The 21,786-nt window shown below is 39.8% G+C and overlaps 1 protein-coding gene across 1 annotated transcript in view; it reads left to right on the forward strand.

Moving 5' to 3' along the window:
* LOC136862847 (versican core protein) overlaps window positions 1–21,786 on the forward strand; it is a 155,429-nt gene that overhangs the window by 117,259 nt on the left and 16,384 nt on the right. The gene's annotated exons all lie outside the window — the stretch shown is intronic.

Raw genomic sequence — 21,786 nt, forward strand, 5'->3', positions numbered from 1 at the left:
TTTCTTGATATCACAGGAGTGACACGTGGCAAGGAGGTGGCTACCTTCATTCTCACGCGATAACACGTGACGTCATCCGCACGTATCGGCAGTGGAAGGATACAGAAAAAAGTTTATGTTGAATAAAAATAATTAAATGAAAGAATTAGTGGTGAACGCAATATAATGAAGGTCCTGTATTTATCTGTAAGACAATTGGTCTTTAGTAAGACGGATTTGAGACTGCTAAGCCATTTCTGGGGATTATTTCAGATGGACGAGCGTGTCTAGCTTACCCACGCCGAGTCGACAAAAAATAGTACCTATCAAATGAGGTCACTTAACCAGTTAACTTAATATGAATAAATTTTAAATCTCCAGGAACACTACCGCTAGCAATGTAGCAAGTATGTGGTTACATCCAAAACTCTTTTAAATACAGTTCATTTAAGTCGAAAAAGTTACGCAAATTTTCTTGGCGGCAAAGGGAAAATGCCTGGAGAGAGGGGGTAATGGCTATAAATATAGAAGGGACGCCATGTTGAAACCCCTGCATTTTGTATCGTGAGGCTGAAGACAGAGGGTTGAACTGTTTCTGTAAATCGATCGACAAGTAGACTAAGTCCAACCAACAGATTTTAGCCGATGTGGCTGGGGTCTTGACTCCATGTGAAGATAGTTTTTCTTTGAGCATAAGTAATTGTATAAAAGGGACGGTCAAGATACCGATGAAATATTTATAAAATTGTTGCGTGGTAAAGAAAATAATTCGTGTGCGGGAAATAAATACAATCTGTCGAGTGCGATCAACAAGAACGACTAGCGAAGGGCATTTTTAATGCTTTATTTCCAGGAAAAAGGAAGAAAAATGCAATGTACAGCCAAAAATGTAAAAATGGCTAAATAAATGAAAATGGGTCGCAGGTGAGCCCAAAGATGAACGCTGGCGTGACTTAAGGTAGGTCATATGCTATATTACCGCCTACTATATCGTGTTTCATGATGTTAGACTTATATGAGTATTTGAAGTGGGTATTTATGACGCAGTTGGTCACCCACATGTTTTTGTGAATGTCAGAATATGACGAAAAGGGTCATCTATTTTATTTTCTGCTTGGATAAATTTTAAAAGTATTGCGAGTGCCGTGTAATGTTGTAAAAAGTTATGGATGAGCGTTTCGAAGTGATATCACGTCCAAAGTAGATCGTCATTTTTCGTGAATTTATTGCTTATATGTCAAATTAAGATGTTTATTCGACGTAAAATTTTCAGTTGGGATTTTATGGAATTGGTGCAAAGGGATCCGTGGTTACCCATTTTCAATCGGATGGAAGCGCTGTGTGTAGTGTTGAGTAGTGCAGATTGGTGAATTTTGTCACGAAGTGCAACGTATTCTATGTCCGTTCAAACCGTGTCTGAGTGAAAATAATAACAGTAAATTTTTCAGTCAATTTCGTGAAAATCCAGTTTTAAAATACGAGATCATTTTATGCGAAGTTGTTCATTATTAAAGTATTGTACGTTATTAGCCGTCGTGGATTCTAGTCAGGATTTTTATTACAGTTCTTTTGTCAGTGAGAGTCGTTGAGTTTGAGAAACAGATGTTACTTTTCTCGTATGAGTTGAGATAGGATTTGCGAATCAGGTGATTGGAAACCTGTAGATGATGCCGGGACTTTGTGGGAGTCCGAGGAAGATTTTATAATGTTTGGGATGGAAAGTAGAATGCGAGAATCCACGAAGGTATTAATTTGCGACGTGTACAATTATTATGGGACATTTAAAAGTAAAATCTATGTGCATATGTGTTTGGTCAGAATATTGTATTTTGTTCTATTTTGCGAAGTCAACGGGGTTCATTCTTTGAAGCCAGACATGTATGACGATGACATGTGTTTCATGTTGAACCTGACAGACTGTGGAGGGTCGTGTGTGTCTCAAGCCGCCAGCTGATCGATAGGGGACATTTAGTATAACGGAAGACTTGTAGAGTATTACGTATTGAAACGAGATTGCATTCTTGGCAGCGGATATAAATAACTACGGGATCTAGTTGAAATTTTCATTCGGGAATAACGCATAGGTTATTAGATACTGTGAATTTGTTTAATTGAGATCGTAATGTATATCTGAAACCCTAAAGTTAGAGTATAATGAGCGAGGTTAGTCAATTTCAGGGTTGTCCAAAATATAGAGTGGTGGTAGTGATGATTGTTTTGTTTGTGAGGGTGCACAAACTTTATAATATGTTATGACAAGGTAGGGCATCGTAATCGGCTTACATTATACGGCGAGTTACTTTTGGTTTGTACTAGATTATTAAGGTTATCTAAGTATTAATATGGCTAGGGTTAGATTAGATTTTAAAGTGTGATGTCATGAAACAAGATAAAATACTGGAAATGAATGATGTAAATTTTTTCCTGCTACAAATAATGCCAGAAGATAAACATTAAACATGAACTGAATATAACTGCGTCAAACGTTGAGTAGTGACTTGTGAAAGAAACCATTCGTCCGTGGAGATAGAATTTGTTGTTCATTAAGATTTCATTAAATCATTTTTCATTTATTTAATTATTAAATTCAGTGGAACCGTATTTGTGAAATAACTTTAAAGCAAGCGAATAACTTGGAGATGCATTCTGGAAATCTTAGTTTATTTTCTGGGAATATTTAAATGTTAACCTAACGATTAAGAGGACATATCCGAAGGTAATGGATTTTACCACCACAAAATATTGTGAGCGTTGTTGTTGTTGCATTATTTGACTTTGATTGATTGAGCAGTAAAAGTGCTGGGGTTAGTAAAGTGGAAACTTTGGTCATCAACCGATGTAACTTAATTGTGTTTAGCCTTCAGCTTAGAAACTTGGATGAGCATGAGGTCATCAACCTCAGGGACTTAGATTAGGGCCACATGCCACTGTAGCATCATTTTCCTTGCGGTCATCATCCACAATGCCTTTAAAGAAACTTACAAGTTTAGACGTCGGTCCATGACATAGTTGCAGCTCGCATCGATTCAATTAAGGGTCCATGCCGTGTAACCACTGTGTGGAACACACCGATTGGACTGCCTTAATTATACCCAGAGTCCAGAGTTCGTGTTACGAGGGCTGGACCATCAAGAATCATTATGATGGTACATGTAATCTCACATGGAAGCCGAATTTAAGGATTTCCAGACTTTCTTTTCTTTATTTAATAATTAAGACAATGGTTTCTAGTAAGGATCCCCATCAGGCAGTTAAGTCAAAGGCTCAAACCAGCGTTCGGCCCCTCTGTGTAAAATGATTGTGGTGGAGTGGACAAGAAAGAGTCCGAATTATACATGGATTTCAAATTATTAGTTCCTTCAGTAATTTTTTCTAAAAATAAAATACAATACTTTATGAATAAGACCTTTCATTTGAGTAGATAGATTAGGATTACTGAACCATACCTTTACCTCAGTAAGTGACGAAGAACCCGATACCACCCAAGAAACAGATCTCATGAAATTTTGCTGATAGATAAGGAAGTATCCTTCAGAGTGGACCAAAGGGTTCAGTACCAAGAAGAGAGCACATCAGGAAACTATTCGACTTATCCTAAGGAAAAATAACAGGCATCGGAGAATAACTAGGAACCAACATGTTGTTCGCATGGTTACTATGAAGAAAAGGTTTAGCTTTTGAGATTTTGACATCTGGAAAGTTCTAAATTTCGCAGACGAAAGCAAGTACAATCTCTTCAGATAAGACAGAAAGGTTACTGTCTGGAGGGAATCAGATGAGCAGATGAAACTTAGCAGTTTATACCCAAGTATCAAATCTCGTGGAGTAGTGTAACTGTCTAGGGATTCATGTAATCTAGTGGAATTAATTAATGTTATTGGCATTACGTTCCACCAACTACATTTATGGTTTTCGGAGACGGCGAAGTGCCGGATTTTTGTCCCGTGGGAGTTCTTTTACGTGCCAGTAAATCTGCCGCCCCGAGGCTGACGTATATGAGCACCTTGAAAATACCACCGGATTGACCTAAGATCGAACCTGCCATGTTGGTGTCAGAGGGCCAGCGCCTCAACCGTCTGAGCCACTCAGTCCGGCTTCTAGTGGTCCGGGAGAGTTGACTTATATTGATGGGACAATGGATCAAAATGTGTATCTGAAAAATGCTCAAAAGCGAGGTATACTTGATCGATTTAAGCACTACCAAAATAGTGACTCAAAGTAAAAGGCACATAAAGTATGTGGCTACTATATACTACTGGTCAAATTGTCCAAATTGGCAGGTTCGATCCTGGCTCAGTCCGGTGGTATTTGAAGGTGCTCAAATACGACAGCCCCGTGTCGGTAGATTTTCTGGCACGTAAAAGAACTCCTGCGGGACTAAATTCCGGTACCTCGGCGTCTCCGAAGACCTTAAAAAGTAGTTAGTGGGACGTAAAGCAAAATAACATTATTATTAAATTGTCCAAAAGTGTTCTAAACAATTCAACAACCTCCAGATTTAAGTGTGATAGAAGGTCTATGGCATTACTCGGAATTTTCCATAAGAAAACACCGGATTTCAAAGAAATACGATCTGGAAACAGCTTTATATGAAGAATGGGAGAACAATACATTGACCTTATTGCAAAAAGTTTATACCATCTATGCCTAACCGTTTAAGGGCCATGAAAGGTGCTAAACGGTATCTTGCAAGGTATTGAATGTTAAAAGCATTGTCTTATTAGAGACTGCTGAGGAACCACCTGAATGTGTATGAGTTTGACTTTGACCTGTTTCTTGCATGTTTAACGTATTCATTTTCTTTGTAAGTATAATAAACAGGAGTTAATTTATTTTGAACTTTAGTAGATAAATGCATATCTTTTTAGTTCATAACCAAGACCAATATAAAGTAACGATTATATATTTTTTGAGTCCAAATAAAAAATCTGTCCCTTACTGTATGAATTTCATTTTGACTCACTGTAGGAGTGGGAAGGTAGCGACCATGATCTTAATTAAGATACAGCACCAGCACTTGCCTGGTGTGAAAATACGAAACCACGGGAAATCATCATCAAGGCTGCCGACAAGGGGGCTCGAACCCACTACCTCCCGAGTGTAAGCTCACAGCTACCTGACCCTAACCGCACGGCCAACTCGCTCGGTCGCCTTGGTACCAGTCCTCTGTCATGCAACCGGTCTCGCACTGTCTGATTGGACACATTTACTCTGTTGGCCCTAGGAAGACTCTGGCGGAACGGGGTGGCTGTAGCAGTGGACCTACGATGTGCTTATAGCAACAAGTTAGAGAATCCCGAAAGCAGCTGATACAAACATTAGCAACAGGCGGTAGTCGCACTTCCGACTACTGTCCGAGTGTGAGCATCCCGCCAGAAGGTCAAGGTTAGTGATAAGGGGGCATGAGGCAACAAGAATTGGAACTCAAGTAATATAGACAATTTCGTTTAATGGATAATATTCTACTCCCTCTTCTTCAAAAGTAACTAATAATAAGGCCATATATGATAAATAACTTCTTCTGCTCCTTCTTTATCTGTTTACCCTCCATGGTCGGTTTTTCCCTCGGATTCAGCGAGGGATCCCACCTCTACCACCTCAAGGGCAGGCCTGGAGCTTCAGACTCTGGGTCGGGGGATACAACTGGGAGGATGACCAGTACCTCGCCCAGGCTGCCTCATCTGCTATGCTGAACGGGGGCCTTGCAGGGGGATGGGAAGATCAGAAGGGATAGACAAGGAAGAGGGAAGGAAGCGGCTGTGGCCTTAAGTTAGGTATATCCCGGCATTTGCCTGGAGAAGTGGGAAACCACGGAAAACCACTTCCAGAATGGCTGAGGTGGGGATAAATAACATATTTTTATTTTGTTACAATGTGCTTTACGTGGCACCAACACAGATATGTTTTTATGGCGACAATAGAATAAGAAAGGGCTAGGAATGGGAAGGAAGTGACCGTGGCCTTAATTAAGGTACACCCTCAGCATTTTTCTGGTGTGGAAAGGGGAACGACGGAAAACTATCCTCAGGGCTCCCGACAGCGGGGTTCGAGCCTCCTATATCCCGAATGCAAGCTGACAGCCACGTGACCCAAGCCGTGCAGCCGCTTGCTCGGTCAGATCGCATATTTTTCTTCGCAACTGTACACTGGAACACCTAAACCGAACATTTAAATTTATAAAGTTAAGAAGAGAACAGTATATAGTTTAGTTCTATAAATTGCTGCTAAATAGGGGAAACTAAATTATTTGTATTCTGGAAAATATACATTATACTCAATACGTTGAAACTATCGGAAGTAAATATATGACTCACATAAGTACAAGAAAACAAAGTAAAATTACGAAGGAATGTATTAAATCTAACACACCTCTCCTCGACGTGAATTATATTTGATGTTATAAAAATGAGTATTTTTCGTCACAACTTTGCAAATTAAAATAAATAGATGAATAGGTACAAACCTAAGGAGAGAGAAACATAAAAATAACACACTGGCGGATAATGAAATTCCAACACCAAGAAGACATTAGTTTAGAGGAATGCAATTTAGGCTAAGCAATTATTGTCTAAGTAACATATTATTAATTTGATTAAAGTTTCCAAGTCACAGGTTCAAGTACTGTATGTGCGAGTAGACATGTGCCATTGTGGTTCATTAATAACAGCTGTAGTCGCCGCGATTTTGAGTGAAAAATGGAAACGTTCATGCATCTTGTCCTACAGGTGCTGTATGGCATTTTGTGGGGTGGGGTTTTGCGACTATTGTACTTCCTCAGTCAAATCAGTAAGGGCTAATCCTGGTATTGGATGACGCTAGATTTGTCGTCCAGTAATGTTCCATACGTGCTCAATTGGCGAAAGATCTTATTTCGTAGACCAAGCAAACTGGTCGAGCACTCTGTAAAGCGCGTTTGGTGACAGCACCGACATGAAGACGAGCGTCATCCTGCTGGAAAGCACTCACTTGAATGCTGCGAATGAATGGCAGCACAACCTGCTCAGTCACAAGTTTGACATGCGAAACCGGTGTCAAGTTTTGTGGTATAATGACGTGAGTACTCCTGCTGTCAAAGGAAATTGCCCCGCAGACCATAACTCCTAGTGTAGTTTCAGTGTGTCGAAGCCGCAGACAGCTTGGTTCCAAGTGCTCACCTGGCCTCCTCCTTACCAAACTACGGCCAACCCTAGCACCAAGACAGAAGCTGTTCTCATCTGAAAAGCTAACGGGTCTCCACTCAACCCTTGTAATGAGCTCTAGTTTGATACCACTGAAGTCGCGGATGGCGGTGATTCGGAGTTAGTGTCATGAAGGCTACAGGGTGTCTGGCTCTGAGCTGTCCCTCAAATAATCGATTTGTTACAGTTCGCTGTGTTACTCTGGTGCCAACTGAAATTCTAGTGGCTGCTGCAGATGCAGTACTGTCCACCACAGCCTTGCGGCGAATACGGCGGTCTTCCCTTCTCAGTAGTGGCCCGCGTGCTACCGGACCCATTGCTTCTTGAGACAGTACATTCCTGTGACCATTGTTGCCAACACCGATGCACTGTGGGTACATCCCTGTCAAGTCTTTCTTCAATATCGTGGAAAGGACATCCACCTTCTCGTAAACCTATTACACGACCTAGTTCAAACTGAATAGTTTGTATAGTATTCGATATTGTTATGCTTCATAAATATGCATAGGAGAGTTGAGTATATTAAGCCCCTGAAATACCTTTTATTTTGTACTTCATTGCTCATGGCAACTTTTAAAGTAACTATTGAATTTCCTGGTACACGACGATCACAAAGCATGTTGTTCGGCACATTTTATTCAAACACCGTCTTGAAAACTTTTAACTATGTCCTTATATGAAGGAATGCCTGCATGTATTCCACGGAGTTCCGCAGTATGAATGTGTAATATACATGTACACCCCTCCAGGCTTGCGCTATCTCATAACGTCCTGGGCTAGTGCTCGCAACAGCTGTTTCCAGTGCACGAAGAATTGTCAGTCAGCTCGTGACCTTGACATGCCTGACTTAAAGGCATCTTTGACTCACATCTACCTCACAACGTCACACCGGGCGATGACTAACGCTCATGAAGTGTACAGCGCGTATTTAAAGAAAACTTGCTTTTCAAGGTAAACCTGACGGTACTATCACCACTGTTCCTCAATTAGCGCGCAAATTTAAATGTGTAAACACCCCGCCAAACTTCGTTTATCTAGCACAACTCCTTCTTGGTGCTGGGATTTCATTTTTTCGCTATTCTATTAGTACTGTACATCATTGACAAATATATGAGATAGAATTGTATTATACTGCACACTTGCCTACCGATAGTCAGCATCTGCCTCTGGCTCGTGCTAATGTAGACTCTTCTAATCTAAGGGAGTTCCGGGCTCTTCACTTATTGACATAAATCGGCAGGTAGCATAAGGAAATCTAATTACTACTTGAAATAAAATTTAAGAAATGGGCTAAAATGGATTTATTATAACAAGACATTATTTACGTGTCATAGATGTGAAGCATCGAATGATACAAGAAAGTCTGTTGTATTAACAAAACAGCTGACATAACTCTGACACAAATAAAAGATATGAAAATCTCAGGAATTATTTTATTGATATTTAGTTAAATTAAACGTTAATTGCCATTGCAGAATAGAATTCAATAACAAAAACAATGATAAAAGAATTCCTGAAAATTGCTGTCAGATTTCAAGTAACACCGTTGGTCAATTCAATTGATCCGTGAAGATTCAGTTTCCGTAGCCGAACTCTCGAGTTTTTTTAAACTAAAGTTATCCACCGTTCACAAATATCACGTAGGATATCATCAGCCACCGACTGGACCCTTAATCGAACCGAAACAACCGCAGGTTATATTTGAACCGATTATACACAAGAGAAAAACATTTTATTCACATGTTAACTCGCTCCTTGGCTGGGCATGGTGCTCCAAAATTCACTGTTATCAAATCCCTAATATCTCTATAAAATACGTGATCGCACCATTTTGCGTCATAACCAGGTACACAAAAAATAAAGTTAATTTATCAATTAATTATTTAAAATAATATTGTTCCACTGAATTGCAATATTTATAAAATATTCTTTAAAGCTTCAGTTTACATTCGAGTTAACACACAAATAACATTCAGGTTATGTTAGTTTATAATAAATCAATTTAAATTGAATAAACCAATAAGCACGAGTTTCTGAAAATTAATCTTATTGCTTCAAAAAATAATAATAAAATTAATTTAATCTGACCGCCTATAAACGGTACCAACAAACTGAACTGTAAAGAGTAACGTCAATGCACGGTCTTGTAATAATCACGCTATCAATAGCAACTAACGCGAACTTATTAAACAAATGGTCTTGTAGAAAACATACTCATTACAATAATCAAGACCACTACTGTGGGAAGGAACACTGTTAAACGTCTCACTCATGTAGAGAACGATTTATTATTTATCTCAGTAATCACAACCGTCATCTTGACAATTGAAGAAATGTGTTACGGTACTCAAAACTATGACCAGTGCTATCATAAACCAAAATGAAATTTTATCACAAACACTTAACATTAATGATCAACACCAATGCAATTTATCTGCCGCACTACCATCGCAGACTCAACTGATCTTAATGATTATCCACAGAATGTTAACTCTCACCAAAATTAACTAACCACAAGTCCTCGCAGACTGAACTAACAATCTATCTTGGATAATGTATATCAGAAATAAACCGGACGCTGGTCATTGCAGACTGAACCAGCAATGTAAATGATTTCATGAATGTTGAAAAGAAACTGGACACTGATCATTGCAGACTTAACTACCGTAAGTATTTAATTGATTTCATGAATGTCGGGAATAAACTGGACACTGACCATTGCAGACTGAACTAACGATCTACTGATTTCATTAATGTTGAAAATAATTATCATCAACATATGCTGACTTTATAACAAGTGATCTCTTTCTCTTAGTGGATGTATTTTTCCGTTATCACAAAAATATGGAATATAATGACATGAATTAATCATTCTACACCGTTACGTTCTTCTAACCCTAAAAGTATTTACATTACTCACAACTATCCGTGTGGTCCATTAATCAATTAATAACAATTACGTATGAGTCTAGTCACAATCATTACGTCTCACTACTGCACAACTCCAACACCCTGATGGTCCCTCAGACAACTAGAACTGAGGCCATCTAATAATTACACCAAAATCTCAATTGTGGGTGCGTGACAGACGAGTGCCATCATTACCCTAAAGATTCGATAAATTCGTCACAACACACATTAACAATCTACTGCCACAACAACTAACTGTGTCAAGATTTCGCCCGTAACAAATCTTCCGCATCTCAAAAACCATTAATCCAGTATACAAAATATCATCTCTATCAATTACGAGGTTTACATAATAGACCTATTATTATTATTTCAAATAAATCAATCAATCAATCAATACTGATCTGCATTTAGGGCAGTACCCAGGTGGCAGATTCCCTATCTGTTGTTTTCCTAGCCTTTTCTTAAAAGATTTCTCCTTCGACTTTCTTAAGTTTTCCTGACAGTCGTATGAAAACGGGCTCGCAGTATTCTAAAATTATCTAAACCTTCCGGCTAGCGGTTTGTCAGTCATCCCGTAACAGCTGTCATTTTTCTATCTGCGGTGAATCTGCATGGAACAAGCCAGATTATAATATGCTTATTTCAATTGAATTTATCCCTCATAACGTCTAGCCTTCTGGGATCACATTATTCCTAAAACCAAACAATTCTTGAACCTTGGACATTGCACATGGCTCCCACGGCTTTCTAAGACATTATTTACTCGCGGCATATCCTCTTCCTGGCATTACAACACATTATTCCCTTGGGGCATTACATCTTCCGGGCATCTACACGTCCTGAGTTCGATTCTCCCTCGGGGCACTTTCATCCCTGAATCCAACTGAACTCATTTTAACATTGTCTCTGCTGGTTCGTCCTTTCTGATCATGGCTATTGGATGTCTATGATCTCATATTAGTTTCTTATACAATATTATACGGCCTATCTTGATCTCATTTTAATATATTTTTATTTCATTTTAATATCGTGGCTTATTTCATGGATTAATCATCGTACTGAAATTACGTGACACTTGAAACAGACTTCTAGCAAACAGCAAGCTTTAGATGATAGGGAAATCACGCCAATCTTGACTTAATTTAGACATTATGATATCTCCATCTGATACTCACAAAAACAAAATTTTCCAACACTCAAATATACTGAAGAAAATGGAAATTGCAACACCCAGAAGGAGTAGAGCTACATTGCTGCAATTAAACATGTAGGACGAGTGTTCGGTTGTGATTCGATGATTACACTTTCAGGTCCCTCTGACCGCAAATTTGGATAACGATCAGTACAGGATGTGCCCACCACGAGCCGCAATACATTGATGAATTCGTCGAGGCATGGAGTCAATAAGGCCCTGGATTGCTTCCTGAGGAATTGTTGCCCATGCTTGCTGCACTGCATGGGTCAGTTGTTCCAGAGTTGGGGGTGGCTGAGGACGGTTGGCCAGTTGTCGATCCATCATGTCCCACACATGCTCAATAGGACTGAGGTCCGGGGATCTGGCAGGCCATTCTAAGGTTGTGATGCCGTGAAGAGCTTCTCTGGAGATGCGTGCAGTGTGAACACGGGCATTGTCCTGTTGAAACATCCCGTTAACAATGTTCGCCATCATAGGTACAACCGCTGGATTGAGTACCCTATTAACGTACTGTCGAGCAGTCATAGTGCCCTCAACAAGCACTAATTGTGATTTCACATTAAAGCCAATAGCTCACCAGACCATAATGCTTAGTGTTGGCCCTGTGTGCCTTTCGACAATAAGATCTGGGCGGCCCCTCTCCCCGGTACGTCGGTGCACACGATTCCGGCGATCATTGCGGGCAAGACAGAAGCGCGATTCATCTCTAAAGACGACCCTATGCCATTCGTCAACCCACGTCGATCTTTCTCGACACCAGGCCAGCCTTACACGTCGCTGTTGTGGGGTCAATGGAACACCTTCTGCAGGGTCACGGGCTCGTAAGCCAGCTGCACGCAGGCGATTACCAACTGTTTGTTGTGTAACGTGGGGTGCCACAGCTGCTCGAATTTGCGCTGCTGTTGCATGGGGTTCCATCCCGGCCATCCGAATGATGCGGCGATCCTCTCTCACAGTTTCTGTCGCGCTGGGCCTGTGCCATGTCTACGAGTGTGGGTACCTTCGTTTGACCACTGCTGCCATACACGTTGTACCGTAGATGCCTGTCGGCCAACACGTGCAGCGACGGTCCTTAGCGATAATCCAGCCTCACACAGCCCAATTATCCGAGCCCTCTCAAACGGCGACAGTTGTTGATAGCGTGCTCTTCTCTGTCGTCGAGGCATGTTTGACGGGGAACACTTAACTGCACAGACTGCAAGTCAACTACGCTACACCAGAGTCCGTATACTGGAGTTGATTCCTCCGCGACCAATCACGTGGGGAGACCTGTAGCAACAATCCAATGGGTCTGAAACTTTGATCGTTTACATACCTACATTGCATCGTTCCATATTTTGAAAATCAACACAAACGACCAGTGCCTTCATGGTGTTGCAGTTTCCATTTTCTTAAGTGTATATTTTACATTATGCTTTGACACGGAAGCTTGACACACAAATTCTATAACGACAGACTGGCGTAAAAATTATCTTTACCCGATACCTTCTTTAATCCGATTTAACATAATCGTCTGAAATGTTGGGATTTCAACATAACTTCTCTGTGCCACACAACATTTAATATTTAAACCAAAGCAAAGAAAAACATCAAACAATCGGCCTGAAACTTCGTCCCTTATTTACACACAACCAAACGATGCAGAATACACTTTAAAGAATACAAATCATGTCTAGCACCTGGATTTCTGCTGAACAATGGCATGTTCTCAGACATTGCCATTCGCCGACCACCCAATTAATGCTGATACAAACTATACACACTTCGCACACTTCGTCTCGGAGATTCTTAATTAACAACATTATTTAATTTTATTTTCTTACATACTACACACTTAACAAATATATGTGAATCTTCAAGTTTTATCACACACGTTTCTTCTTGAATACTCTTACATTTATATACAGTAATATGTACATGAAACACTGTACATTTACCACACATAAATTATTATCAATTCACTCCTTATTCATATTGCAATATTTACACCATCTGACACATTTAATAAGCAAAGACTATTAATATCACCGTGCCGAGATATACCGTTAATTTATAGTTTCCTTACCAATCGCAGGCAAATTTTATATTCACACACCAATATGAGTATTTATTTGATTTAAACTCTCCAGATCTTACCATTGACTGGTATTTCGCTCTTACCACTAACTAATCTTGAATGTTCAATTTATCAACCGCACATAATTAATTGGTCCAGAGCGACACAGTCCTGGACCCGCGTATCACCAAGTATACCCGGGCTTTTAGCGCCAAAAGTGATAAAATGATTGCATCACTTTACACAATTTCAATATCCCACGCGTCTCATCTCTGGTGTTGGTGTCCACAATGTTCAGAAAAATTCGAGGAATATGAATCTTATGAGTTCATAATTTCAATTTTTCTCCAAATGGTCTAAAACACTGTGCGTAGGTTGAATAAATGCTTCTCCCCCTCCATGACGACAATCCAATGGGTCTGAAACTTTGATCGTTTACATACCTACATTGCATCGTTCCATATTTAAAGGGGCCTAACATCGAAGGTAATCGGACCCTCATGAAACGAGATGGACGACACATGATTTGATAATTAAAATTTTAAAAAGGTATCTACTGACTGGAGTTTAAAATAATGGTGATGACAAATGGTTATGAGCTTAAAACAATCAGTGGATCTAATTCGCAATGCCTTATTGCTAATAAAATAATATGAAATACAGGTAACAAAGGAATAAGGCATTGCCTGGAATACATATATAATGCATATATAATTCAACTTCGAAGTTAAAATAACATTTAAAATACGCAACACGAACTCTAATGAAGTCAATGGGATAAAAGCGCAGTTGACACAAATACACTAGGACAAAGGACATCATTACACACGATAAAAAAGACCACTATACCGCATAAAACGGATGACGAGGTCTGCTGACTGCTCGTCATCGCGCAGGATGAGGGAGATGGTACTCGGGGGTTTTAGACTACGGCGCAGACCGCCCACGCACACCGTAAGGATGTGTACCACGGTAAGATGATCGCCGCAAGTACACACCGGACGGGGTTCTCCTTTCAATAAATGGGAGTGCATTAGTATACCGTCGCCGATCCGAAGACGACATAATACCACTGCTTCCCTCCGAGAAGCCCGAAGGGAAGTCCTCCATACCTTCGTTGTACCTTTTTATCGCTCTCAGCTTATTTGGAGAGAAGTGGCATGACGACATACACGTGTAGCCTCGAATGTTCTCGCGGTCTATCTTCTGGCCAGAAGATATTTTATTACATGACAATTCCTTTCAATTTAATAGGCGTTTCACTGTACCAATCCATGTTTTAATTTACCTCGGGATAATTATCGTATTTTTGAAATTAGCCATGACCATGCTCGAAACCATCCGAAATTCTCACCTAGGATCTTATAAATCTGGATTCCTTTCCTGCCCATAGAGATTACAATTTAACTTCGGCGCTCTTGTCTCGTAGGTACGAAACATGAAGAAGACACAGGGCGTTCATCAAGTAATAATGCAAAATTGGATGCTCCTTTCACAACAACGTATCTCGTGGCTAAGTTGGGTAGTAAATTTAGGTATCCCTTTTGACGACTGTGAATGATGGGTTCAGTACTTCCTAAGGAACTTAAAATAGGCTATGCTTCTATATGAATATGTTACAATTATCGTAAGCTATAATACAACACTCATAGCTACCAATAGATAAAGGGAAGTGGTACTGACACTTACTGATTCCACATTCAGACTTGAACACAAGGGGAATGCAATCCATGGTTCCGAAAATAATCGTGTTCTTTCTTGTACAACAATGCCTGCCTTACTAAAGTTTCTTTCGCTGGTGGTACTGGTGGCTAGATACGAACAACTATTTCGCCCAGCATCGCTAACTTCGGGTACTCATGTTCATGTTTCACCTACCGGGAGAAGCATGTTCCCCCTCCTTTTCAGTGTTAACGTCAATGACTGCAGAAATATATCCGCTAACTTCATCGCTTCCTACAAGAGTCTGAAGCCACTCGTCAAAGTCAGAGTCAATTCTTTTCTCGGACGTATATTCTTTCTTATTATCTGAAAATTACCATAAACTTATGATTTGTACTAATATGGTTATATATGTATTATTTTAAAATTCTTTTATATCCTATTTAAGCTACGTGATTTAACAGTTAGCTTCTGAAATTTCAATTCTGATATTAAAATTAACTTCTTCTCAGATGAATCACACCTAAATCATGGGATGTTGGTCACAGAAATGTTGCTGTTTTGTGGGTCACTGTCAACTCCATCTACTTAGCAGTCGCATTCTGTTTCCTCCGAATATTTCAACAGCTTCTGTTGGCAACGGAGAACCAAATGAAGAGTAGGGACACTTTCTCTTTACAGTCTCTCTGTCACTTCTTTAAAATGTCTCAGAAGACAAATCACATGTTGTGCAAGTCCTTGGCTGAAGTCTTTCATTATGGATCCTTTCTATCCATTTTTACTAAAATTTTTATGACCGCCAATTATGTTTGCCATCATGTTATCCTTAGCTGACTTCTTTGCTAGATTCAATTTCCTAGTAAGTTCCCTCAATTTCTCCTTTTCACCGCTATTCTACCGGGTCTCTAAAAGTTGATAAGCAGTAGATTTTTACTTGTTACCAAATCACTCTTTTCAAATGAATCACGCTTTGTTTGGATGCTTCTATATTCAAATACACCTCTATAAGGGTCTGACAATCTAGTTGACCTTTTTAATTTTTCAGTTCAAATGCGTGCTATAGAATAGTTTGATGCAATGGGCAGAACAGGCTAGCCTTATGAAATTGGAGATTGCTGATTTAATATTCGCTCCTTGGTCTGAGGCAATGTTTACTTTCTCTAGTTCATTTTTACGAATATTGTCCTCTGCCATGCTGGCTTCTAATTACTTTCTAGTTTCTAACCCACTTTTAGCTATGTCTTCCGGATATTTAGCAGTAAAAAGCATTTTGGAATGCCCTACTGACATCTATGCGGCTCTATTTCTTTTCCAATCCACATATCTGTTTGTAAGAGAGCATTGTTTCTAAAGAATAACCTACTTTATTGGAGGTGAAAACTCCCAGTCACTACTGATTTCCATTTAGGGCCGTTGCCCATGTGGCAGATTGCCTACCTGTTGTTTTCCTAGACTTTTCTTAAATGATGGCAAAGGAATTGGAAATGTATTGAGCATCTCCCTTGGAAATCTCCAATCCCTAATTCCCCTTCCTGTAAACGAATATTTTCCCCAATTTGTCCGTTTGAATTCTAACTTTATCCTCATATTGTGATATTTCCTACTTTTAAAGACGCCACTCACATTTATCCGCATACTGATGTCATTCCTCGCCATCTCTCCACTGACTGCTCGGAACATACCACTTACTCGAGGAACTCGTCTCCTTTCTCCCAAGTCTTCACAGCCCAAACTTTGCAATGTTTTTGTAACGCTACTCTTTTGTCGGAAATCACCCAGAACAAATCGAGCTGCTTTTCTTTGGATTTTTCCCAATTCTTGAATCATGTAACCCTGGTGAGGGTCCCATACATTGGAACCATACTCTATTTTGGGTCTTACCAGAGACTTATATGCCCTCTCCTTTACATTCTTACTACAACCCCTAAATACCCACATAACCATGTGCAGAAACCTGTACCCTTTATTTACAGTCATATTTATGTGATTACCCCAATGAAAATCTTTACTTATATTAACACCTAGGTACTTACAATGACCCCAGAAGGAGCCTTCACCCCATCAATGTAGTAATTAAAACTGAGAGGACTTTTCCTATTTGTGAAACTCACAACCTGACTTTCAACCCCGTTTATCAACATACCATTGCCTACTGTCCATCTCACAACATAATCGAGGTCATTTTGCGGTTGCCCACAATCTTTCAACTTATTTATTCCTCTGTACAGAATAACATCATCTTCAAAAAGCCTATCATTGATATATAAGAAAACATAAAGGTCCAATAACACTGCGTTGAGAATTTCCCCTCTTAATTATTACAGTGTCAGGTAAAGTTTCGCCTAATCTATTTCTCTGAGTTCTACTTTCTAGATATGTAGCCACCCAGTCAGTCACTCTTTTGCCTAGTCAAATTGCACTCATTTTTTGCCAGTAGTCTCCCATGATCTACCCTATCAGGCGCCTCAGATAGGTCAATCGTGGTACAGTACATTTGACCTCCTAAATCAAGGACGTCTGCTATACCTTGTTGGAATCCTACAAGTTGAGCTTCTGTGGAATAACATTTCCTAAACCCTTAATACCTGCTATCGAACCAGTTATTAATTTCGCAAACATGTCTAATATAATCAGAAATAATACTTTCCCAAAGCATATATGCAATGCATGTCAAACTGACTGTCATGTAATTTTCAGCTTTATGTCTATCAATCTTTCCTTCTTTACACAGGGGCTACTATAGCAACCCTCCGCTCATTTGGTATAGCTCCCTCATGCAGAGAATTATCAAATAAGTACTTCAGATATGGTACTATATCCCAACCCATTGCATTTAGTATATCACCCGAAACTTCATCAATACCAGCTGCTATTCTGGACTTCAACTTTTGTATCTTATTGTAAATGTCATTGGTATCATAGGTAAATTTTAGTACTTCTTTAGTATTAGTTATCTCCTCCATCTGGACATTATACCGGTACTTGTAACCAACAATCTTTACATACTGCTGACTGAATACTTCTGCCTTTTGAAGATCCTCGCATACACACTCCCCTTGTTCATTAATGATTCCGGGAATGTCCTTCTTGGCACCTGTTTCTACCTTAAAGTGTCTATACATACCCTTCCATTTTTCACTAAAATTTTTCTGACCGCCAATTATGTTTACCATCATGTTATCCTTAGCTGACTTCTTTGCTAGATTCAATTTCGTAGTAAGTTCCCTCAATTTCTCCTTACTTCCACATCCTCCTCCTGCATCTCCGTCTTAGTTTCTTTACTTCTGTTACAATATAGTGGGTCTCTACCATTCCTTGCCATTTTTAAAGGTACAAACCGGTCTTCACATTCCTTAACAATGGCTTTAAACCCATCCCAGAGTCAGTTTATATTTTTATTTACCGTTTTTCATCGATAATTTTTACTTTAAAAACTGTCTCATGCCTGCTTTGTCAGCCATATGGTGCTGCCTAATAGTACTAATTTTATGACCTTCCTTTGAATCACATATATGTTTTAATACGACAAAATTAGCTTCGTGATTAATAATACCCTTTATTACTTCGGTTTCTGTATACAGCTCATCTGGTTTTACTAGCACCGCGTCCGGAATATTCTTCTCTCTATTTGGTTCCATCACTTTCTGAATCAGTACTTATTTGCCATTTGTTGGTCATGTTTCCTGTCGTTCTCATTAACTTCCCTATTGACATTTGGTAAATTGAGATCACCCGCTACAATCACATTCCTTTCCATATCGTTTCCCACATAGGTTGATTATCTTGTCAAATAATTCTGCATCAGTGTCAGCGCTACCCTTTCCAAGTCTGTACACTCCAAAGGCATCAAGTGGCCTATTATGTTTAGAGATGAGCCTTACACATAGAATTTCATGTTTGTCATCTTTAACATTTTCGTAGCTTACAAATTATTCTTTAACCAGTATGAATACTCCCCCTCCTACCATTCCTATCCTATCTCTACGATACGCACTCCAGTTCCACGAGAATATTTATGCTTCCATTTTATTATTTCTCTGTCCTGATTCAACTCCTATTACAATATCGTTTAGGTTTATATGTATTAAACTACTTAATTCTATTCCTTTCTTTACAATACTTCTACAGTTCAGCACGAGCATTTTTATGTCATCTCTACTTGACTTCCAGATCCCTGTACCCTTTTCACCACTCCGTAGACCAGCCAGTTTCCCTGAATGTACCTCCCTATAATCATTCTAAACAAATTTCCTAACTTATATATACCAATGCGGTTTAAGTGAAGGCCATCTTAGCGCCCATCCCTATCTTCCACCCACTCATTAGGAACTAGAAATCTCACTCCCATTTTCCCACATACCCACTCCATAGTCTCATTTAAATCCCCTATCACCCTCCAGTCAAAATCCCTCCTACACAGTATTCCACTGATAACAATCTCCGCTTTCTTAAACTTCATCCTTGCTGCATTTACCAGATCCCTCACATCCACAACTATGTTGGTTCTTATACCTGCTTGTCCTACGTTGTTCGTACCAACGTGAATCACTACCACCTTCGCCTTTTCTTCCTCCTTCTCTTCTACTTTCCTCAACATCTGCCTTAACCTAATTCCTGGATAACACTCTACCCTGATTCCCTTCCCTCTACAAACTTTCACCAGATGTCCAACAATGGAATCCCTCATGACCCCTCTTGACTTGGTCAGTAAAGCTAATCATTTGACGTAGAACTTACTTTTTGATGGTAGTATGACCTCAGCAACTATAATATCTCCATACATGGCTCCCAGTCTGAACGGTTCGTTCGCCAGATTAATGAAGCCTTTCCCCTCCACAACTTCAAAGGGTCTTCTATCGAGTGCACCGAAAAATAAACATGTCTTCAAAATGCTGTCGTTGGCTTCTTTGGTTACCATCTTAGGTCTGCATTTGGCATGAGATTGTCTTCCGAGGGACGAAGTGGAACTACTTTTGTACCTTACTATGACAAAGGCATTGACGACATTGAACATAGCCAATGTATTTATCTGCCGGAGGAACAAACATTAGGAAAAAATCTGCCCAAATTGAACTTGAACAATTTGAAACATTTCGAAAAATAAAAATAGATTAGTTTGGTTTGGCTTTCACGTGTTCTTTGCATCCCAGTGCCATTTGATGACATTACAAAATTATCTTCGCACAGCTCATTTTTGGAACGAGATTGCTAATGTTCAGTACACACTGACGACAAGACAAACACTGGCCGGTTGGGAGAGCTACTCCCGACTTCTACGTACCCGAGTTCGAATGCACCCGCATAGCAGGGTTGCATAATCATTCCGGCGTATTCCACAGTGAAGCATGAAGCTCTCGCATACGTACGATGAGCTCGTGCTTCGTTAAGACACCAGGCTCGATGCCAATCTCTACAACAAATACAGATCATTCCTGACAATTGTTTCGCTTGGGCGTGCCATATGTTGTCGATCAACAAAGTTTTAATTTTTAAATTTTGGCCTATGGGCTCCAAGGAGCCATACAGCCATCAATCCATAATCACATGAAAAGTCCAGTTTCCATTTTCAAACTAGTGAATAAAGGAATGATGAAGCCTCCATCTAGCGGCGATGTTTGGAACTGTGACGGCTGCCGAAGCCTGTCGCATTCCTCTAGGTCAATGATTAATGAATGACAGATGAAATGATACTGGAGAGTGTTACTGGAATGAAACATGAAAGGGAAACCGGAGTACCCGGAGAAAAACCCGTCCCACTTCCGCTTTGCCAAGCAAATCTCACGTGGACTGACTGGGATTTGAACCCAGCGGTGAGAGGCCTGGGCACTTCCGCTTGAGCCGCGGAGGTTCTCCACAATCACATACCATGAAATAATGATATATAATAAAACTTAAAACACTGGAATACACACACAAAAGAAAACAATACCTATCGAAACAACGACTTGTGACCCGCTCTTCAAACTAAGGTCTTCTAATAAAAATAGTCCTTACAATGTTCTGACAACGTTAAACAAAAAAAAATCTTACAAAATTGGTTTAGAAATAAGTTATAAATTAAAGGACAATCGAATAAAATAACACCCTACAACAGACTTAACAGTATTGAACAAAATTGATTTTACAAGTGTAAATTGATGATGATGTTGATGTTTGTTGTTTTAAGGGGCCTAACATCGAAGGTAATCGGCCTAAGTGTAAATTAGACTGCCTTAGGAAAGAAGCAATGTCATTATAAACATGAAGGTTGTTCCAGGAAAGTGAACACTGGATGTTAGCTGGGAAATTGAATCCCAACACACCCAAACTGTTAAAAAAATATCGCCGTTGTTCTCGATGGAGGTCACACGCGAGGAAAATGTGATATGTGTCTTGAATTCACAGTAGAGAGAGTCAATAACTCCAATGTGACATTAAGTGACTTCTAGAACTTCCATGATTGAGTCGCATACGTATAATAAATGTTATGTATCTTCTGTCAGCGTTCCAGTTGGAGAACTAAGGATTTGTTGGCAGATCAACATACATTCGGGTCTCCCTGAACGTTTTCCAAACTCGCGGAGTCATCCACTTTTCGCCATCCCGTTTGCAGCAATTTCACCATTCGACTGCAGTCAGCAGCAGAAATGGATACTCCAGTCTGCTTACCTCAGTCCTACACATGTTGTCCAGACACCACCGACCTTATGACTAACCGAGAAGAGGACCGATGACCTAGATGTTAGGCCCCTTTAAACAACAATCATCAAACATGACCGATAAGACAATTGCCTCCTATCGGACAAATACTGTACCTGACGTGG

The sequence above is a fragment of the Anabrus simplex genome, chromosome 2, assembly GCF_040414725.1.
Source record: "Anabrus simplex isolate iqAnaSimp1 chromosome 2, ASM4041472v1, whole genome shotgun sequence".
NCBI classification, from domain to species: Eukaryota; Metazoa; Arthropoda; class Insecta; order Orthoptera; family Tettigoniidae; genus Anabrus; species Anabrus simplex.